Source organism: Carettochelys insculpta, chromosome 2, assembly GCF_033958435.1.
Source record: "Carettochelys insculpta isolate YL-2023 chromosome 2, ASM3395843v1, whole genome shotgun sequence".
Taxonomy (NCBI): Eukaryota; Metazoa; Chordata; order Testudines; family Carettochelyidae; genus Carettochelys; species Carettochelys insculpta.
In genome coordinates, this window is record NC_134138.1 from 83,741,058 (window position 1) to 83,759,128 (window position 18,071).

The window sequence follows — 18,071 nt, forward strand, 5'->3', positions numbered from 1 at the left end:
TTTGCAACAGCAGCATGCCCGCTAGCCACTGAGGGATAGGGTCTGAGATAAATTTCCCATTGGTTCACTGACCACTAGCCCATGGGGACATGTTTCCCTGGCTGGCGTAATTAGTCAGGCCCATCTCTTAGTGTTCTTGTTTATGCTACAGACCAGTGTTTCTTACACTGTTCTGTGGGACACTGGTGTTCTGCGAGCAGCTCACAGGTGTGCTGCTAGTGTTTGGAAAAATACACTGATGGGCTACCTCTACGTGTGCTGCTTCTTCCAGAAGCAGCATGGTAATGAGCTGTCCAGAAGATGCGAATGAGGCGTGGATGTAAATTTCCTGTGCCCCATTAGCATATGAGCATGTGATTCAGAGTCTGGAAGAACGTCTTCCAGACTCCAAAATACATGTGCGGATGTGCAGCCCGCGGGGATCTTCTGGAAGGAAACGCTCCTTCCGGAAGCCCCTTCTTCCTCAAAATTTCTTCTAATTGAAGAAAACGGTAACAAATCCATTGTTTTAATTCAATACAGCTGTGGTCTAAGGAAGTACAACTGTACTGGAGCAGAATCTATAGCACAGAAATTCAGTGACGGTGGCACTTGGAAAGCATTAACACTGAAAGATTTGTATGGCTGATAATATTGCTACTAGTTTAACAAAGCATTGCGCTTCTGTGGCTGTTTTCAACCTATGCGCTGGAAGCACTTTATAGATTGGTAAGTCTAACTGTCCCCATCTCAAGTGGAAGGGAAAAGGAGATGAAGATTAAGGACTTAGTTATGTGTAAGTTCTAGTCTTCCTATTTGTGGCATCCACAACTTTTTGCCTGCATATTTGTGGCAGCACATTGCAGAAACAAATCTGAGTGTTTGTGCTTCTGAGTTCCTGATTCTGATTTATACTACCAGTCAAATAATCAGAGGCACACATACTTAGATCTGTATCTTCAACAATTCAGGCAAACTTCTGTGGCCATCATGTGCGCCTGCAAAGAGAGGTTGCCCCTTTGAAAATTCAGTCTTAAGTAAGTTGACCCAAACCACAAAGGTACTTTGTGAAAGAACTGTGATAAGCCCATCCTTCTCCTTGCAGATTGGACGGCAACCTCAAAAATGATTTTTTAACGGGACGTATGACTGAAAAAAAGGCAAAAGTATGTTTTTTGGTCACATACTCAGTTGCATAACAGTAGAGACCACGTAAAACATCGCAGGAAGGAGATGACTGAATAGTATTAGACTAGTCTCACTAGCAGTCCTGCCCTATCACCCTCTGTGGTGCTTAGCAGGCTCATGAGTACGGGGAGGACCTGCTGATGTGAAAGGAACAAGCAGGTTTCAAAGACTCCCTTACCACAGGCTACCTGACTGGGAAGGAAAGAAACAAAAGACCAAGTAGGAGCCAGAAGTAAAGGGTCAGGAGGAGGTGGCTAAATTTCCATCTCATTTTCATTTGTCAGCCTGATGAGCCCTGTGTAGTGCTCAGAGGCACTGATCCTCATAGTAGGGTGAGTGAAGTCTCTGCTCAGCATTTGTATCTCACATGCATATGTGAGAGAGAGCTGGAGATGAGGCCACCTTCTCAGCAAGGACAGTAGTGGGCAGTGATTGTCTCTTTTACCAGCAGCCACCATCAGATGCAGTAACTGGGGCACTTGGTAACAGTGTTTATGCTTGTGGACTTACTCAAATATTCTTGAGTCCCTGAAGATAGTTGTGGACAGACACATTTAAGGGGAGAAATTATAGGAACTAAGTATGAATACAAAATGAAGATGGTGTTGGGGTATGAAAACTGTCTGCAAGGAGGCAGAAAAATTGTTTACAGAGTTCCGAGATAAACAATATTAGCAAAAGTAATGGAAGAAACTTAGGAACGGGAGGCTGTGTGCAGAATATCAGAGGACTATTAAGTAATACAGTGAAGCTGTATGGTAGGTAATGAAGTCCCAACACTAGAGAAATTTAACACCAGACTGGGAAAATCACTAGAGAACAACATGTAGGGAGGAACTCTTGAAGTGGGTGAACATTGTAAACTGGTACTACGGTTCAGTGAATCTCTATTACATTGTTTTGCCACGCAGTTAATGAAAGGCTGGACAGTTGTCATGGAGCACCTTTCTTTCCAAACCTTCTCTTGAGTCTCAACATATGTATATCTGTGTATCACCAGAAAGGAGTGTGCAATCCATGAGTGGTTTATGGGCCACTCTTTGAGAACCAGTGCTGTAGGTCTTTCCCATCACTGTGATTAGTGTTTCTATTTTCCTAGGGCATGTTGATGTCTAATAAGATTTTAAGCTCCTAGATTGTTTAGGCTTTGACTACATTTTTAACTTATTTTGTCATAGGTACATTGGTCAAGGATGTGAAAAAGCCCACTTCGCTGACCATGCCAAGCTCAACCCCCACTGTATAAAGAAGAGTTCTGTTTACCTAGCTAGCATCAGTCAGGAAGGTGGTCCTCCTACACTGTCAGAATAATTTGTATTGGTGTGTAGGCTGTGCTTACCTTAGGGCCTTATAACAGCATAGGCTCTGTAATGTAGGCATACAGTTTTTGAAAGCATCAAAGGCTATTTGCTAGCACAATACAAATCAGCTTCATATACATTCTGTTTAATGTAATAAGATTTTAGTATGAGATTCAATACACAGACTTCTAAAAATCAAATATTCTGAATACTTGTACTTAAAGAGACGCAGCCTGGATTCAACCTAGCACAATTTTGCACTCTCAGTTATTTGCATCCACCATATGGGATTTCTAGACATTTAAACACTAGATTTGTTGGTACATTGAGGAACCTAGACATCAAAATGACCTAGCTCACCCTGAAAATGCTAAATAGAAGTAATGAATTCAATATTTGAAAATCTAGCCAAGCATATCACCATATCATTTTCAGGTTTTATTTTTGTTAGTATTTTTTACTGCTGTCAGAGATCAATATGGTCTCATATTTAATTATCCTAGGAGGCTATAGAGGTAGTGACTCTCTGCAGTGGTTACTTATTCCTCTGGGCAGCTGGACATACTATGAACTCTTCAGCTTTAAAGCTATCACCTTGTAAGAGATCTTCTATGTGGCCATGATAAAAGTAGCAGTCATTGGCTTTATTGTGACTGCGATACAAAATCATGGATTCACCATATTTTTCAGTCTCCAGATGGTAAATTCTGTGATTGGTGTAACACATCCAAATGGCCTCAATGTTTCTCTGGGAAAGGCATGTGGTATATGTGAATAGAGGCGTCTCTAGCTCAGTGCAAATTGAATACGTTATAAGTTCTCTGCACTTGTAAAAGTGGCTCCCAGGTTTTACTGAAAACAAATTTTAAGCATCTGAGGTGGAGTAACTGTTCTCAGAAAGCCCAGGAGATGTAGGCTACGTCTACACGTGAAGCCTACATCGAAGTAGCTTATTTCGATGTAGCGACATCGAAATAGGCTATTTTGATGAATAACGTCTACACGTCCTCCAGGGCTGGCAACGTTGATGTTCAACATCGACGTTGCGCAGCACCACATCGAAATAGGCGCTGCGAGGGAACGTCTACATGCCAAAGTAGCACACATCGAAATAAGGGTGCCAGGCACAGCTGCAGACAGGGTCACAGGGCGGACTCAACAGCAAGCCGCTCCCTTAAAGGGCCCCTCCCAGACACAGTTGCACTAAACAACACAAGGTCCACAGAGCCGACAACTGGTTGCAGACCCTGTGCATGCAGCATGGATCCCCAGCTGCAGCAGCAGCAGCCAGAAGCCCTGGGCTAAGGGCTGCTGCCCACGGTGACCATAGAGCCCCGCAGGGGCTGGAGAGAGAGCATCTCTCAACCCCTCAGCTGATGGCTGCCATGGCGGACCCCGCTATTTCGATGTTGCGGGACGCGGATCGGCTACACGTGCCCTACTTCGACGTTCAACTTCGAAGTAGGGCACTATTCCCATCCCCTCATGGCGTTAGCGGCTTCGACGTCTTGCTGCCTAACGTCGATGTTAACATCGAAATAGTGCCCAACACGTGTAGCCGTGACGGGTGCTATTTCGAAGTTAGTGCCGCTACTTCGAAGTAGCGTGCACGTGTAGACACGGCTGTAGAGACACAAGAAAGTTGGTTGACCATTTTCTACAGCATATGTATCTATTGTTCTGTCATTGTAAATGTCAAATTAGCACGTACTGATGAAAAATTTCAAACAGTTTATGGGTCCTGTCTTTTATGGAGGACATATCTTATACGGTGCCACAAAGTCAGGCTCACCTCTTATGAAAGATATATATCAACTCTTATGCTTCATTATAGATTAGAGGAATTGTCTCACACCAGCACTTACAGCCTGGTCCTCCTTTCACTCAAGTCAATGGGACAGCTGAAAAGTGCAAGAGCACACCTTTTGAAGTTCCTTAAGCATCACCTTTCAGGAAGGAGGTACCCAGCAACACAGATGAAAGCAATTTAATCACTGCTAAATGAGAGTAGCTCAGTGGGAAGTATCTGTTACCTATTGGTGAATGCCATGCTTGAGGGAACACTGTATATAGTAAATGACAAGCGCTATATCTATGTGGCAGTTGAATAGTAACAGTAATACCACCTAGCTCTTATATAGCACTTTTCAGCCATAGTTCTCAAAGCTGTTACAAAAGTCAGCAGCTGTATCCCCACTTTGTAGATGGCAAAACTGAGGCACAGGTATATGCGGTGACTTGTATAACGGCACCAAGTAAACCAGTGTCATAGCCAAGGAATAGAGCCTGACTTCTAGAGTGCCAATCCCAGGTTCTAACTACTAGGCAATATCACCTCACTTTCATTTTCTGTTGCATGTAGGGATATGGCAAGTACCATATCTGCCAATAAAGTATTCTCTTGTACACATTGTTTTGCATCTATGGACTTAGATGTCACTTTGGTATGACTGAACTATTTGAAAAATTTGCAGTGCTTGAGGTCCATGGTTCATGATATGTTTTGCCCAGTTGTTGTGAATTTCACTTCTCTTTCAGTAAAGCAGCTGCTGTACCCAAAAATCTCTCTCACTCTTTAATGAACACTTAGCCCAACTGACAATAGTTAAGCCTGTCAAGGGCCCATTTCATTGTCAGTCTTTTCAACCATAGCAAAACTTAACTTACCGCTTACCAGAGCAGTTTTAAGCTAAGGAAGGTGTTTGTTCTAGTTTCCTTAGGCTAAAAACTCCCTCTATACTACTACTGATACTTCTTTCTGGCCATGGAATTGATGATTAAAATGGGAGTTTTCCAGTCTGGGCCATCACAGAGACATATTTTTTATTAATTTTTAGACAGTCTTTGCAGGTGTCAGTCCATTTCCACTCCTAAAGGTGCGTTGGACGTTTCTGAGCAAACAATGAAAGTGACAGTCTCCGCCCCGAAGAACTTGCCAAGATCAAACATGACATAATGTGTGGGAGGTGATGAACACCAGGAAGGGCTGAAGCATTAGAAGGGTTATAGCAAGCTGGTCACACAGTTACTCACTTTAGGACACCCATGACACTGCCAGATCTCTGAAGTAAGCAGTGATGGAAGGAAAAATAAGTAATGTAAGTTTGATATCAGCCTACAAGTCCCCAGGAAGATATGGCTTGCTGTTTCTTCCTCCATGCTAGTACATCTTGAATGTCTTTGACATTTCCCACGTGCATTATAACTTTCCCTTTCCCTGTTATATATCATTAAGGTACTTTAATTTTTGGTGATGCCACACTCGCTAGCTCATGGCTTTACTGTCTGGCCAGCTGTCTAGATTTCTCCAGTGTAGTGTACAGCTATATTAGATGCTTTTGCCTTAACTTGCTGTTGACAATGTCCAGGCATGACATCCTGGCCCCAGTGGAGTAAATAACAAAGATCTTAGTAGCTTCAATAGCCAGGATTTCACTCATATCCGCAGCCACAAAACAGCTGCTTCCGTCACATGAGGGTAAGTCCCTTGGAACTGCCTCACAGTGTCAGCAGCAGGGGAATGGCATCACAGGGCAGATCAGCTGCTGAATACTGAAGTTCTACAGAGAGCAGCAAACTCAGTAGGGGAGAGCCCCAGGTTCTAACAGACAATGAAGGTGGGGTTTGAACCAAGCTCTCCATAATAAGCATTCGCCCCCTTAAATCTGGAAGCATAAGGTTCTTGAGCCATACTGCCCAAAATAACTGTCAGGGGTTGCATCTGACGAAGCAGGTCTTTGCTGACGAAAGCTCATGCTCCAAAATATCTGTTAGTCTATACGGTGCCACAGGACTTCTTGCTGTACTCGAAGATACAGACTAACATGGCTCCCTCTCTGACACCTGTCAGGGGTTGATCAGTTTATGAGGCATAGGAAACCAAACAAACCAAACACAGGTAGCGAACGCAGGCAGATTTGCAGCCACTGTCAATACCTGTGAAACCCAGCATCTGAACTCAGATCTCGGCTTAGGATGATCTGTCTGTTTCCACCCTTTCTGGCCGGTATCCATGTCACTTGTGACATTCCTGACAGACACCCACACATATCAGAACTTGGAGTTTGAAAATCTAGAGCCAAACCATCTGGGGGCTGTTGGTATTTGGCTGCGCTCCTCTTTGAGTCTATTACCTATGCAATGGGTGAAAGAGCTTTTGTCTTTATCGGATGGGCTGTTGTTCCTGGCCCGCAGTTGCAGCCAAGAGGGAGCTGCAGGGGGGACTTCTTCTCCTGTGTTATAAAAGGTGGGGAGAGAGTTCTTAGTGAAACCGAGAGGAAGAGGAGAGAGGTAACAGCAGTGAATATTGTGTGAACTATGAGGACTACGGACTGTGGAATTCTATTACTGGAAAGCTGGAATTCTTAGTAGCTGGCAGCCAGGTTCACAGTAGTCAGGAGTCATGAGGCTCGGTCTGCCAGTAGCGATTTTGGAGACACCATTTTGGAAGGCCCGATCGGTGTGGAAGCTACAGCTGTAGTATCAGAGAGCCTGGGAACAGCTGACAGAACTAGTGTGCCTACTAGTGAATGCAGAGCAGAGCCGCGGATGTGGGGGAGAGGAGAGCTGAGCGGGGGGGCGGGAGGAGCTGCAGAAGCAGACTGCCAGAGCCATCAGTATGAAATCAGGCCTTTCCAAGTAGGCCTTTGATCTTTAGTGAGGCATTTTGCCTCCAAAAGGTTAACTATGTAAGACTGGGACACACATAAAATTAGGGCACAAAGGAGCTCTTGGGACAATCTGCTCCAGATTCACTTTTAATGGATCCAAATACAAAATGACCTTTACAATTGTTACATGCCCTGGATTACATGTAATAGACTCAGAGAACAGCTTCTGTTACGTTGCATGCTGTTGTGGGTATCAGCTGCAGCTCACAAGAGGGAAGTAACTGGCTCCTTTGGCTTTTCTTTCTCCTAAGAAAAGAGCAGCTGTTCTGATGGAAGCTGAAAAACAGACAATTCACATTTAGACTAGGGGACTAAGTATAAAGGAGTGCAAAATAAATGTATTTTTTCACTGTTTTGCATTATACACCCTGGTTATTCAGAAAATCTGTGACGTGAGCAAACGTTTTCCCTGTTAGGCCAGTTACACCGACTGCAATATTATGCTGCAAGATCAATACATTCGAAAAGTGCCATAAACTTAGCTGTCTGGCTTTGGAGCATGATGAATTAGATAGGTTGTGTTGGCTCCATAGCAGCCTCTGTCAGTATTTTGAAATCTTTGGATGTGAGCCAGCCAGGGCTACTATTCTCATGTGGCAACCGTGGGCCAAATTAGCCCCTACTGTAAACTTCGCAAAAGACAAAGTTATACCAGGGATGCAGTTGAGCCATTGTATTATATACTATGGACATAGGTTTGTAGTTTAAGGGACCTGTCCTGTACATCTAAATTTAACTGAACACACAGCATCTCATGGGATTAGACCCTAAAATTTGAGTACAGATGAAACAGAATGTATGTGAAAATGCAGACAATAGTATTAGAAGAGCTAGTCAGGCTTGATGGCATTATGCCAACAACTGCTTTTAGCAGAGACCTTCCAAATGTTTGTCTTTGTAATGCTTATGCCCAAAATATCAGACCTAAGCCGTGTCTACACGTGCACGCTACTTCGAAGTAGCGGGACTAACTTCGAAATAGCGCCCATCACGGCTACACGTGTTGGGTGCTATTTCGATGTTAACATCGACATTAGGCGGCGAGACGTTGAAGCCGCTAACCCCATGAGGGGATGGGAATAGCGCCCTACTTCGACGTTCAACGTCGAAGTAGAGACCGTGTAGTTGTTGCGCATCCCGCAACTTCGAAATAGCGAGGTCCGCCATGGCGGCCATCAGCTGAGGGGTTGAGAGACGCTCTCTCTCCAGCCCCTGCGGGGCTCTATGGTCACCGTGTGCAGCAGCCCTTAGCCCAGGGCTTCTGGCTGCTGCTGCTGCTGCAGCTGGGGATCCATGCTGCATGCACAGGGTCTGCAACCAGTTGTCGGCTCTGTGGACCTTGTGTTGTTTAGTGCAACTGTGTCTGGGAGGGGCCCTTTAAGGGAGCGGCTTGCTGTTGAGTCTGCCCTGTGACCCTGTCTGCAGCTGTGCCTGGCACCCTTATTTCGATGTGTGCTATTTTGGCGTGTAGACGTTCCCTCGCAGCGCCTATTTCGATGTGGTGCTGCGTAACGTCAAAGTTGAACATCGACGTTGCCAGCCCTGGAGGACGTGTAGACGTTATTCATCGAAATAGGCTATTTCGATGTCGCTACATCGAAATAAGCTACTTCGAGGTAGGCTTCACGTGTAGACGTAGCCCTAAAGTGCAAATTAATGTCAGGATTACAGAGGCAAAATTGTCTATGGGAGCATCTGGAACTCGGAAAGCTGCCAGGTAATAATTACTTCTATTGTTTTAGTATTGTAATAAATAAAGGCTATTTTTAAATATTATAATGAGCATCAAAAGCAAATTGAGGTTGTTATTATTAATACACATTTATGTGCAATACCGTTCATAGGCCATCATCAGCATCAGGCCACATTACTCAAAGTGCTGTAAAACCACCAGCGAGGCCAATGGTTTCACTGAGCATGAGGGCAGGGAAGTGAGGGCCTCCTCCACCTCCCTGGAAGGGGCAGGGTCTTGGGTGGAAGGGACAGAGCTGGGGGCAGCCAGCCTTCAGCGCTGCCCGGACTGTGCTGCATGCCACTCCCTTACCCTCTCAGTGCTTTAAAGGGTCTGGAGCTCTGGGCTCTTTTGTATTATCAGGCCTCAAGGCAATTGTCCCCTTTTCCCCGGCACCTCTCAGCAGGCCTGGAAACCATGTATTAACAGACAGTCCCCGCCGTGAGGAGTTTATAGTGGAGAAAAGGAATTTACAGGTTTAGAAAGACACTTACAATCTAATTCAACATTTTTTTCATGAAAAATAAAGCCAGAGGAACAAAACACCACAGCGTTTCCAGATGTGTCTTCCCTGTTTGTTCCCACAATTTGTGGACCCATTTTATGTCATCTATGTATCTCTGGATATTACCACAGTGTGCCTAGAAATCAGGTGCACAGATATATTAATGAACGCAACCATATCCACAATTACTTGGTCAAGATTATGGTTGTGGAATCTCCATCTTAATCAGAGCAGGTTACACAAACCCCTGTCAGGGATGGTCTAAATAATGTGTAATGGGGAGGGGAGATGCCTCTGGGAGTCCAGCATGGATGGAGCTTTGGAAAGAAGGGGTGGGGCTGGAGCCAGTATTCCCCAGCCAACTCTTCAGCATTGCCTGGACTATGCTGCCTGGGCTCCATCACTGATTAAAAAGCCTGGGGCTCTGTCTGTTTTCACTACCACAGTAGCAGGGGTGGTGATTGTGAGCCCTGGGCCCTTTTAAATCACCAGGTTGTGGGGCAACTGTCTGTTTCTCTTCCCCCATCAGTAACCTTGATGCTATCCAACTGCTTCAGGTTGATAATATATCACCCCAAGCTTTTTAAATGTAACTTGACCTATTTCTAAAATAAAGTTCCTTCCCTCTAGCACACAGAAGGGAAATAAACACACCCACACTAGCCAGTATATTATACTGTCTAGGCAGAGCAATGTCCCAACCTGGGACAATGAAGAATCCCGCTCCATGAGCAGTAACCCCAGCTATGCACACAGCTGTCCAGTTCCCTTTCACTTCTGGACCACTGCCTCCCTTGACTCACTCTCTAACCTTTGCAAATGGAGAAAAGAGCTCCTTCTAGCTCAGGGGTGGCCAATCTTTTTTCATCAGGGGCCACATGGCAATTTTGTACATGTTCTGTGGGTGCTGAACACAAAATAGCCCCAGACCTGTCCTCCATCTCCAGGCCTACCCCATCACAGCCCCAAAAGACCCTCCCACCCCTACCCCCAGGCTTAAGCCCTCTCATCCCCAAACCCACCCCTCCCATCTCCAGGTTTAACCCCTCTCAACTTGAAGCCTGCCCCAAGCTTAACCTCTCTCAGCTCCAACCCCCCACCTACCTCACACAAACTGCCCCCCAGCCTGCCTACTCCTTTCCCCCACATGCAGCGCAGGCATCTCCCTGTCCTGCTGTGCTGAAATAATGGGGCTCAATGTAATTGGCTTAACAGGTGGCCATTAAACCAATTAAATTGAGTTCCATTATTTCAGCATGGCAGGGCAGGGAGCTGGAGGAGGAGTCAGTGACAGCAGCATCCAAATCTGCAAATGGCTGCTTAAAGAGCTCTGGAGCTGCAGGTTGCCAACGACTCGCCCCATAGCTGGCTTTTAAAATGGCACTGCTGCCGGCTCTGTGGGCCAGATGAAAAGGCTCCTCAGGCCAGATTCTAGGCTTTGGGAAGAGATCACTGCCCTTCTGTTTTCTTCAGACTTTTGCGGCAGCTACAGAAGCTTTGAAGCTTTATTGAAAATATAATAAAAAAATAAACAATCCCACTTCCAAAAGGTTCAATCCTACAATGCCTGGGCCAAAAACCTGTGTGGACCAAGAGTATATACTTTCCTTCCAATATCAGTTATATCTTATATTTACTCCCTTGGCTCAAGCCAAGTTCTACCTCATTCAGTGGAGTAATGAATGATTACCTTAAGGTTTTGCTACCTACACACCCTTCTGGAGTTCTGCCAAGGCAGGCAGAAGACAAGCAGGCACACATAATGCCGCAGGTCTATACACGTAAGCAAGAAGATCTAGGGAAGTATCTGTCTTGAAGATCTGAACATTCAAAACTTTATGACAACAGCAGGATATTGTTGGATCACTTCTCTCACATTGGAGCCCATAATAAACCTCAACACGTTTAACTTGCTGGATTTTCCATAACTCCTAAGGGGAAAATGTGGCCAGTGAATGCATGTCTAAACTAAGAAATTCAAGGTAGCAGCATCATCCTATTTGCATGATTATAGATTTCTTTTTTTCGAAAAGATTGCAGTGTGTAAACATTGAGTTGTGGTAAGTGATCACAGTTGTTAATCAGACTTAGTTAATTCAGTGTACAAATTCATAGAAATATTTGCAGCAGGGCACTCAAATCCCCATTTTGTTTTAAAACAATTTTCTGCTCCTTTAGAAAAGAATGCATCTAAAAGCCCTTAGTGCGTGAGTCGACTTGCACTCTGTGAACAAAGATGAACAGGTGTTCAGCGCCGAAATCATAATGAGCTGCATTGGCAGAAGGCACTTGATCAGAGAATGGTTGCACCCTAGGTGTGGCACTGATTTTTATGGCTGGTTTACTCTGTGCCTCATGCTTTGGAAGACAGTAGAAGAAAGAAGTCATCAGCCTTTACATTCATGATTTAAAGAAACAAGGCACCTTACTGGGTTCTGCTTTACATACTCTGTACCCCTTAGCACACAGGCACAGTATCCATATTAAGTGTTAATGTTACCAAAGTACTTCATACATGAGCACTGAGACATTTGTGAGATTACCAGTGAAGCAACTAGCAAGGCTGACCTTCATGATATGTCTCCCACTTCCATCTGCCTTTACTTCTTTTTGGGAAGAGACTGACCAGCCCCTCCTTTTGAGGCCTCTTGGCTCTTTGGCCCCTCACCTCTTGCTGCCTATCTGGTGACAGAGGGCACACCCTCTTCCTGTCTCTGTGAGACGGGGCAGAACTCTGACTACAGGTGTAGTCCATTACAAGACATATTTCACCAAATGCCTCCTGAGTTAGTGGGGAAGGTCACTTTCCTTCTTAAGTGCCACTCTTGCCTTGAAAGAAAGAAAGAAAGAAAGAAAGAAAGATAAAGCGTTTGCCAAGCTCATTCTGTTTGACTCCACTCTCTGGCAGCACAGGCTCAGTCTACGTCATTGCTTGGAGGGGATTAGGAAGCCACTACAATGGCCTGGCATAACAATAAACAAATAGCAACAGAGAGGGAGCCGTGCTAGTCCATATACTATCAAAACAAAAAAACAGTCAAGTAACATTTTAAAGACTGACAAAATAATTTATTAGGTGAGCTTTCATGGGACAGACCCACTTCTTCAGACCATAGCCACACCAGAACAGACTCAATATTTAAGGCACGGAGAACCAAAAACAGGAATCAAGGTTGACAAAGCAGAAAAAAGATTATCAAGGTGAGCGAATCAGAGAGCAGAGGGGCTGGGCGGGGCTTAATCTAATTCTTCACTTCCCACCCTCCACCCCTCTACTCTCTGATTTGCTCGCCTTGATAATTTTTTCTAATTTGTCAACCTTGATTACTGTTTTTGGTTCTCTGTGCCTTAAATGTTGAGTCTGTTCTGGTCTGGCTATGGTCTGAAGAAGTGGGTCTGTCCCATGAAAGCTCACCTAATACATTATTTTGTTAGTCTTTAAGGTGCTCCTTGACTGCTTTTTTGTTTTAATGAACAAATATATTAGAGCACGGGGGCAGCAGTTGTGTTCGTCATTATCTTCACCTAGGCTCAGTGACCATTCAAAGAATATCATGGCAGCAGTAATGAGTCCTTACACCCAGGTACCATTGGCAATATAATCCTTCTTTTATATACAATGCCTAGCAGGTAGTTGGAAAGCACACAAAGCACAGCATGCAATTTCTTGCCTAACTGGGCAGTGCTTGCTCAGTAACTGTTGTGTGAATTGTTGACTAAACCCACAAATGTACCCTGAGTCTTTACAAAAGGACTCTCCTAATTTAATTTCTCTTGTTCCATCAAACTGAAGCCACAAAGGGTGTGAAAGTATCATAAAATACTACACACTTTACCTTCTTCACATGGAATCATTTCATCTCCCTCCCACTTACACATCCATCCCCAACACACACGTAACCTATCACCTTTCTGTCATATTTAGCTACCCTGTACATGTCAAACCCACCTGCAGGTAGGAGGGGCGTGAAGGAGGCTGCATTTCGATTTAAGTTACCAGTAGACTAATAGGAAATATTATAGGCCCAGGGTAGCCCATGTAAGGTTTCCTGTGCTATGCATCTACAGACGAAGAAGGAAAAATCATTTTATTTAGTTTTGTCTGTTTTGCAAAACAGTACGCTGTTTAAATGAAATTGTAACCAGGACTTGTCTGTTGATTAGAGGATAAAAGCTTCTGCTTGTACATTCCTGGGATTCAATCATTTATTCTTAGGAAATATGAGGAGACAGGCCAGGGTAACTGGCATTCAGAGAACCAAAGTCAGCATAAGTGTACTCAAGAGGGGCTGCATTCTTTACCATGTCACTGTGGGCAGAACGATGATCTGGTGGACACAAGGATGAGCTGGTGGATAGACAGACAAACTCTCATAAGGTGAGCTTTCCAAACACAGTGATGCCAAGGCACAATGACCCCATTTGCAACTGGAGAAAGTGAAACAATCCATGCTAAACAGAAATATTGGGACCATACGTGTAGGTAAGCTGCACCTCAGAAACTACTGTTAACCAATATTGATGCTTGGGAGGATCAGTGAAACCTTGCCTACTAGTTTTCAGATGACCTGTTTGATCGTCTGCTGCCAGAAATGCAGTGAAAAGTTCCTAAAACCAGAGAGCTTATAAATCTTTTCATTTATGAATTTGTTTACTCTGCTACATCTGGCCAATTAGTAGGGCTTACCTAACTCTTGTTCTGTCAGCAATAGGTATGTTATGTCCACTAATTGGATGGTCAATACTCATATTTCAATTAACATGTATATTATTTGCCCAGGTAGAAGAAATTGTCAGAGATTAAAGAAGCTGATTATTTTAGAAGAAGAAGTCTGACAAAGCACAATTACCTCTTCTATAATGCCGGTCACATTGGCCTCCCACAGACTGATGGTATCTCCTCGCTTACTTACATAACAGCGTGGTTTGGATGGCTACTCTGCATCTATTTTGTCCCAGACTCAACCTTCCTCTTGAAGGACACTTCTATGAGGGATAAATATGGAATACTACTAGAAGCAAAGGCTTCTGCTGCTTCAGAGAATATCTAATCTTCTTCTATGCCTCATGGGTCCAATTGACCTTCCTCCACTAGCTTGACTATGAGTCATTTTTGTAGTCTACCCACTTAGGCTCTCATATCTATCTGAACATCCTGCCAGCACCCAGATGGAGTCTTCTTCTCGGAGTCTACCTGCTGCAGCTGGTAGATGTACTTTCACTGAAAAAATTGTGGAGATTTCTCAAACTCCTAAACTTACCAGGCCATAATACCTCACTTAACCACTGGTTTAAGTCGGGAAACAGTGCTCTTCTGCAGCGTCTCCCCTGCACCTGTTTCCTGCTCTGCTCCATTCCACTTGGCGTGTGGTGCAGCATTGGTGATGCCTTAAGGAGGCAGACTGAGTTCCCATGTGTGCTTGGACTGCATAGCTGCGTCTACACGTGCACGCTACTTCGAAGTAGCGGCACCAACTTCGAAATAGCGCCCATCGCGTCTACACGCGTCGGGCGCTATTTCGAAGTTAACTTCGACGTTAGGCGGCGAGACGTCGAAGTCGCTAACCTCATGAGGAGATAGGAATAGCGCCCTACTTCGACGTTCAACGTCGAAGTAGGGACCGTGTAGACGATCCGCGTCCCGCAACGTTGAAATTGCTGGGTCCTCCATGGCGGCCATCAGCTGGGGGGTTGAGAGATGCTCTCTCTCCAGCCCCTGCGGGGCTCTATGGTCACCATGGGCAGCAGCCCTTAGCCCAGGGCTTCTGGCTGCTTCTGCGGCAGCTGGGGATCTATGCTGCAGGCACAGGGTCTGCAACCAGTTGTCAGCTCTGTGGATCTTGTGTTGTTTAGTGCAACTGTGTCTGGGAGGGGCCCTTTAAGGGAGCGGCTGGCTGTTGAGTCCGCCCTGTGACCCTGTCTGCAGCTGTGCCTGGCATCCCTATTTCGAAGTGTGCTACTTTGACGTGTAGACGTTCCCTCGCTGCGCCTATTTCGATGTTGGGCTGAGCAACGTCGAAGTTGAACATCGACGTTGCCGGCCCTGGAGGACGTGTAGACGTTATTCATCGAAATAGACTATTTCGATGTTGCAACATCGAAATAAGCTATTTCGATGTTGGCTGCACGTGTAGACGTAGCCCATATGTGACAGATCCTCACAATGTTCACATAAAGGGGAGCCCAGTTCCTGCTGGAAGAGGCTGGTTCTAAATGCTGTGGCAAAATCCTCAGCAGGTGTACAATGTCATAGTTTTACAGAGGTAAATGGAACTGCAAAAATATATGCCAGATAAGTCACTTGTGCTGTGTATTTTAATCAAGAAGAAATGTTCTGAAACCAACTGCATTCAATGTACAGTAAGGGTTATACTATTTCCATAATTTATTTGCACGACATATAACAAGCATAAAAATCTAGAGTAATTTGCACTTGATTCACAGCCTGTATCATTCCATTTGTTATGCTCTCTATTATTATTCTTAGTGTATTTTAATTAAGAAAATTGCCTTACTTAAACCACTAGTCTCATCTTATTTCGTTGATGTTTGTATGATATTTTGTGACAAAATGTGGCTATTCTTCATCCAGAACAAAGCTAAAAATGACCCCTTTTCTGTTACTTATGTGCCTTTATAGCTAATATTGCCCTCCTTGAAGGCCAGTCTGAAAGCCCAGAGGAGTCTGTGGAACAGCTCCCTTTGGCTCCAGCCAGTTTGTACCGGGACCAGAATGAGGATGAGCTCCCAGGAATATTAGAATCAACTCTGTGTAGAAGCAGAGGTGTACCAGGGAGACGTGTGTTGCAAAGTTGGGGCAGCACAGAGTTAAAAGGCCAGGAGGAGCTTAGGAAGACACTGTCTCTCCCCCGTTTCCTTCTGCATGTCTCCCCTCTCATTTGGGCAATGTGTGTCTCACAAATCCAAGACTCTTACATGCTACTGTTGTATCCGGTGACTAGGAACTACGACAATCAGCAACTATGCATCATGTGACTGAATTCACATTTTATTTGAAGTTGGACAAATTTGATTTTTAAAATGTGTGAGCCGATGTCCAGGTGCCAGCTAAGGGTCCGGTGGGGCAAAGGGCGTGATGCCACACCAGCAGCCACGCTAAGCAGCCAGGGCAGGCTGGGTTCTTTTGGTTTGTGTTTTAGTTCGGGTACAGCAGCAAGAGGAAAATTACACTTAGAGAGGCTTTAACAGTTACTTTTTATTTATACAAAGATAGAAACAATTTAACTAAGACAAATGATTAAAGTCCAAGTTAGTACTCGCAGTTTTTAAAGGGGAAACAACACAATTTAACTTAAGAAAAGTTTTAGACAAACTAGTTAGCTTAAACTAATACAATTAATGTGTACACAAGAAAGGCAAGTTGCAGGTGTGATTTTCACCCCTGCCTTTAGACCTGGTGGAACCAGAGTCTTTCCCTCAATTCCTATAGGAAAGAAGTGTAATACAGGTGTAATTCTTACCCCTGCCTCCTAGATCCAGTGTGACCCAGAATCTTTCTCTCAATCCCTCGGGAAGAAGTAGATATGAACCAGGCGTCCCCAGTCTCGGGAGTTAATTCCAGACTTGGCCAGCAGGTGATTGAAACTCAAAGGGGGGGGGTGGTCTGGCAAGCCCCTTTATACCCGTTTTGTCACGTAGGCTTCTTCCTGGTCTCAAGTGGCCAATTGGGAGGAATATGTTTTGGACCCCTGGTTTCCAGGGAAGGTGTAAGGCTCAGTTCGCACCTGTGAATTGTGGACAATTGGGTACCTTTGGAGGTGATGGGCGGGGGTTTCCCGTCCTTCCTGGGGACGTGATCAAGGTATGTCAATTACCGAGATCAGCCAGAAGGGTGGCCATTAGCTAGCCCATTCACTGTCTGGTTTTTGTGTATAGTAGAGATGCTGGGCGAGACAGCACACCTGCATTCCCAGGACATCAAAGGCTACCTGTCTCCCCTGCTTATTTCTCTCTCTGTCTCTCCCAGTGGTGGCGGGGGGAGAGGAAGAAAAGGCCAAATGGGGGGTTCATGTCTGGCTACATTCCACGCCCTTGACACGCCTTATTACGTCCCAGGAAGCAAGGTGGTGGTGATGCCAGCACCTCTTGCCCTCCTTGGAGGAAGCTAAAATCGCCCTATTGGCAGGGTCTGATTAGGTAATTTTGGATCAAGGGATTGATTAGGATCACTTGCCAATGCCATATACAGGATCTGTGCAGAGGAGACAGCTGTGTACACAAAACGCCTAACAATACATAGAAGTATACAGCAAGCAATTACAATGAGTAAAATGGTTAATATAGTATTTACAATAGAGTGAAGGAATGGAGTTAATGAAAGTTCTAAGTGTTGGGCTAGCCAATCTAGCCATGAGATTTTCCCATCCTCAGTTACAGCATGTTGTACCGTAATAGCGCCCTTTATAGCGAGTACATCTTGTTCAATTTGTCCTGATTTATTTACATAAAAACAGCAAGACTGGTTAATTACTGCACACACTCCCCCTTGTTGGGCTAAAACTGCATCTAAGGCTATTTGGTTTTGTAGGGCATAACGGGCTACTGATTGTATTTGCTCATTAAGCAAGCCTAGGGCATCTGCAGTGCGGCTTAGAGCCTGCTCTATTTGCCCAGATACATTTACTAGTGCCTTTTTTAGCTCAGCCACTCCAAGCCAGGGCAGGAATGCACGGGTG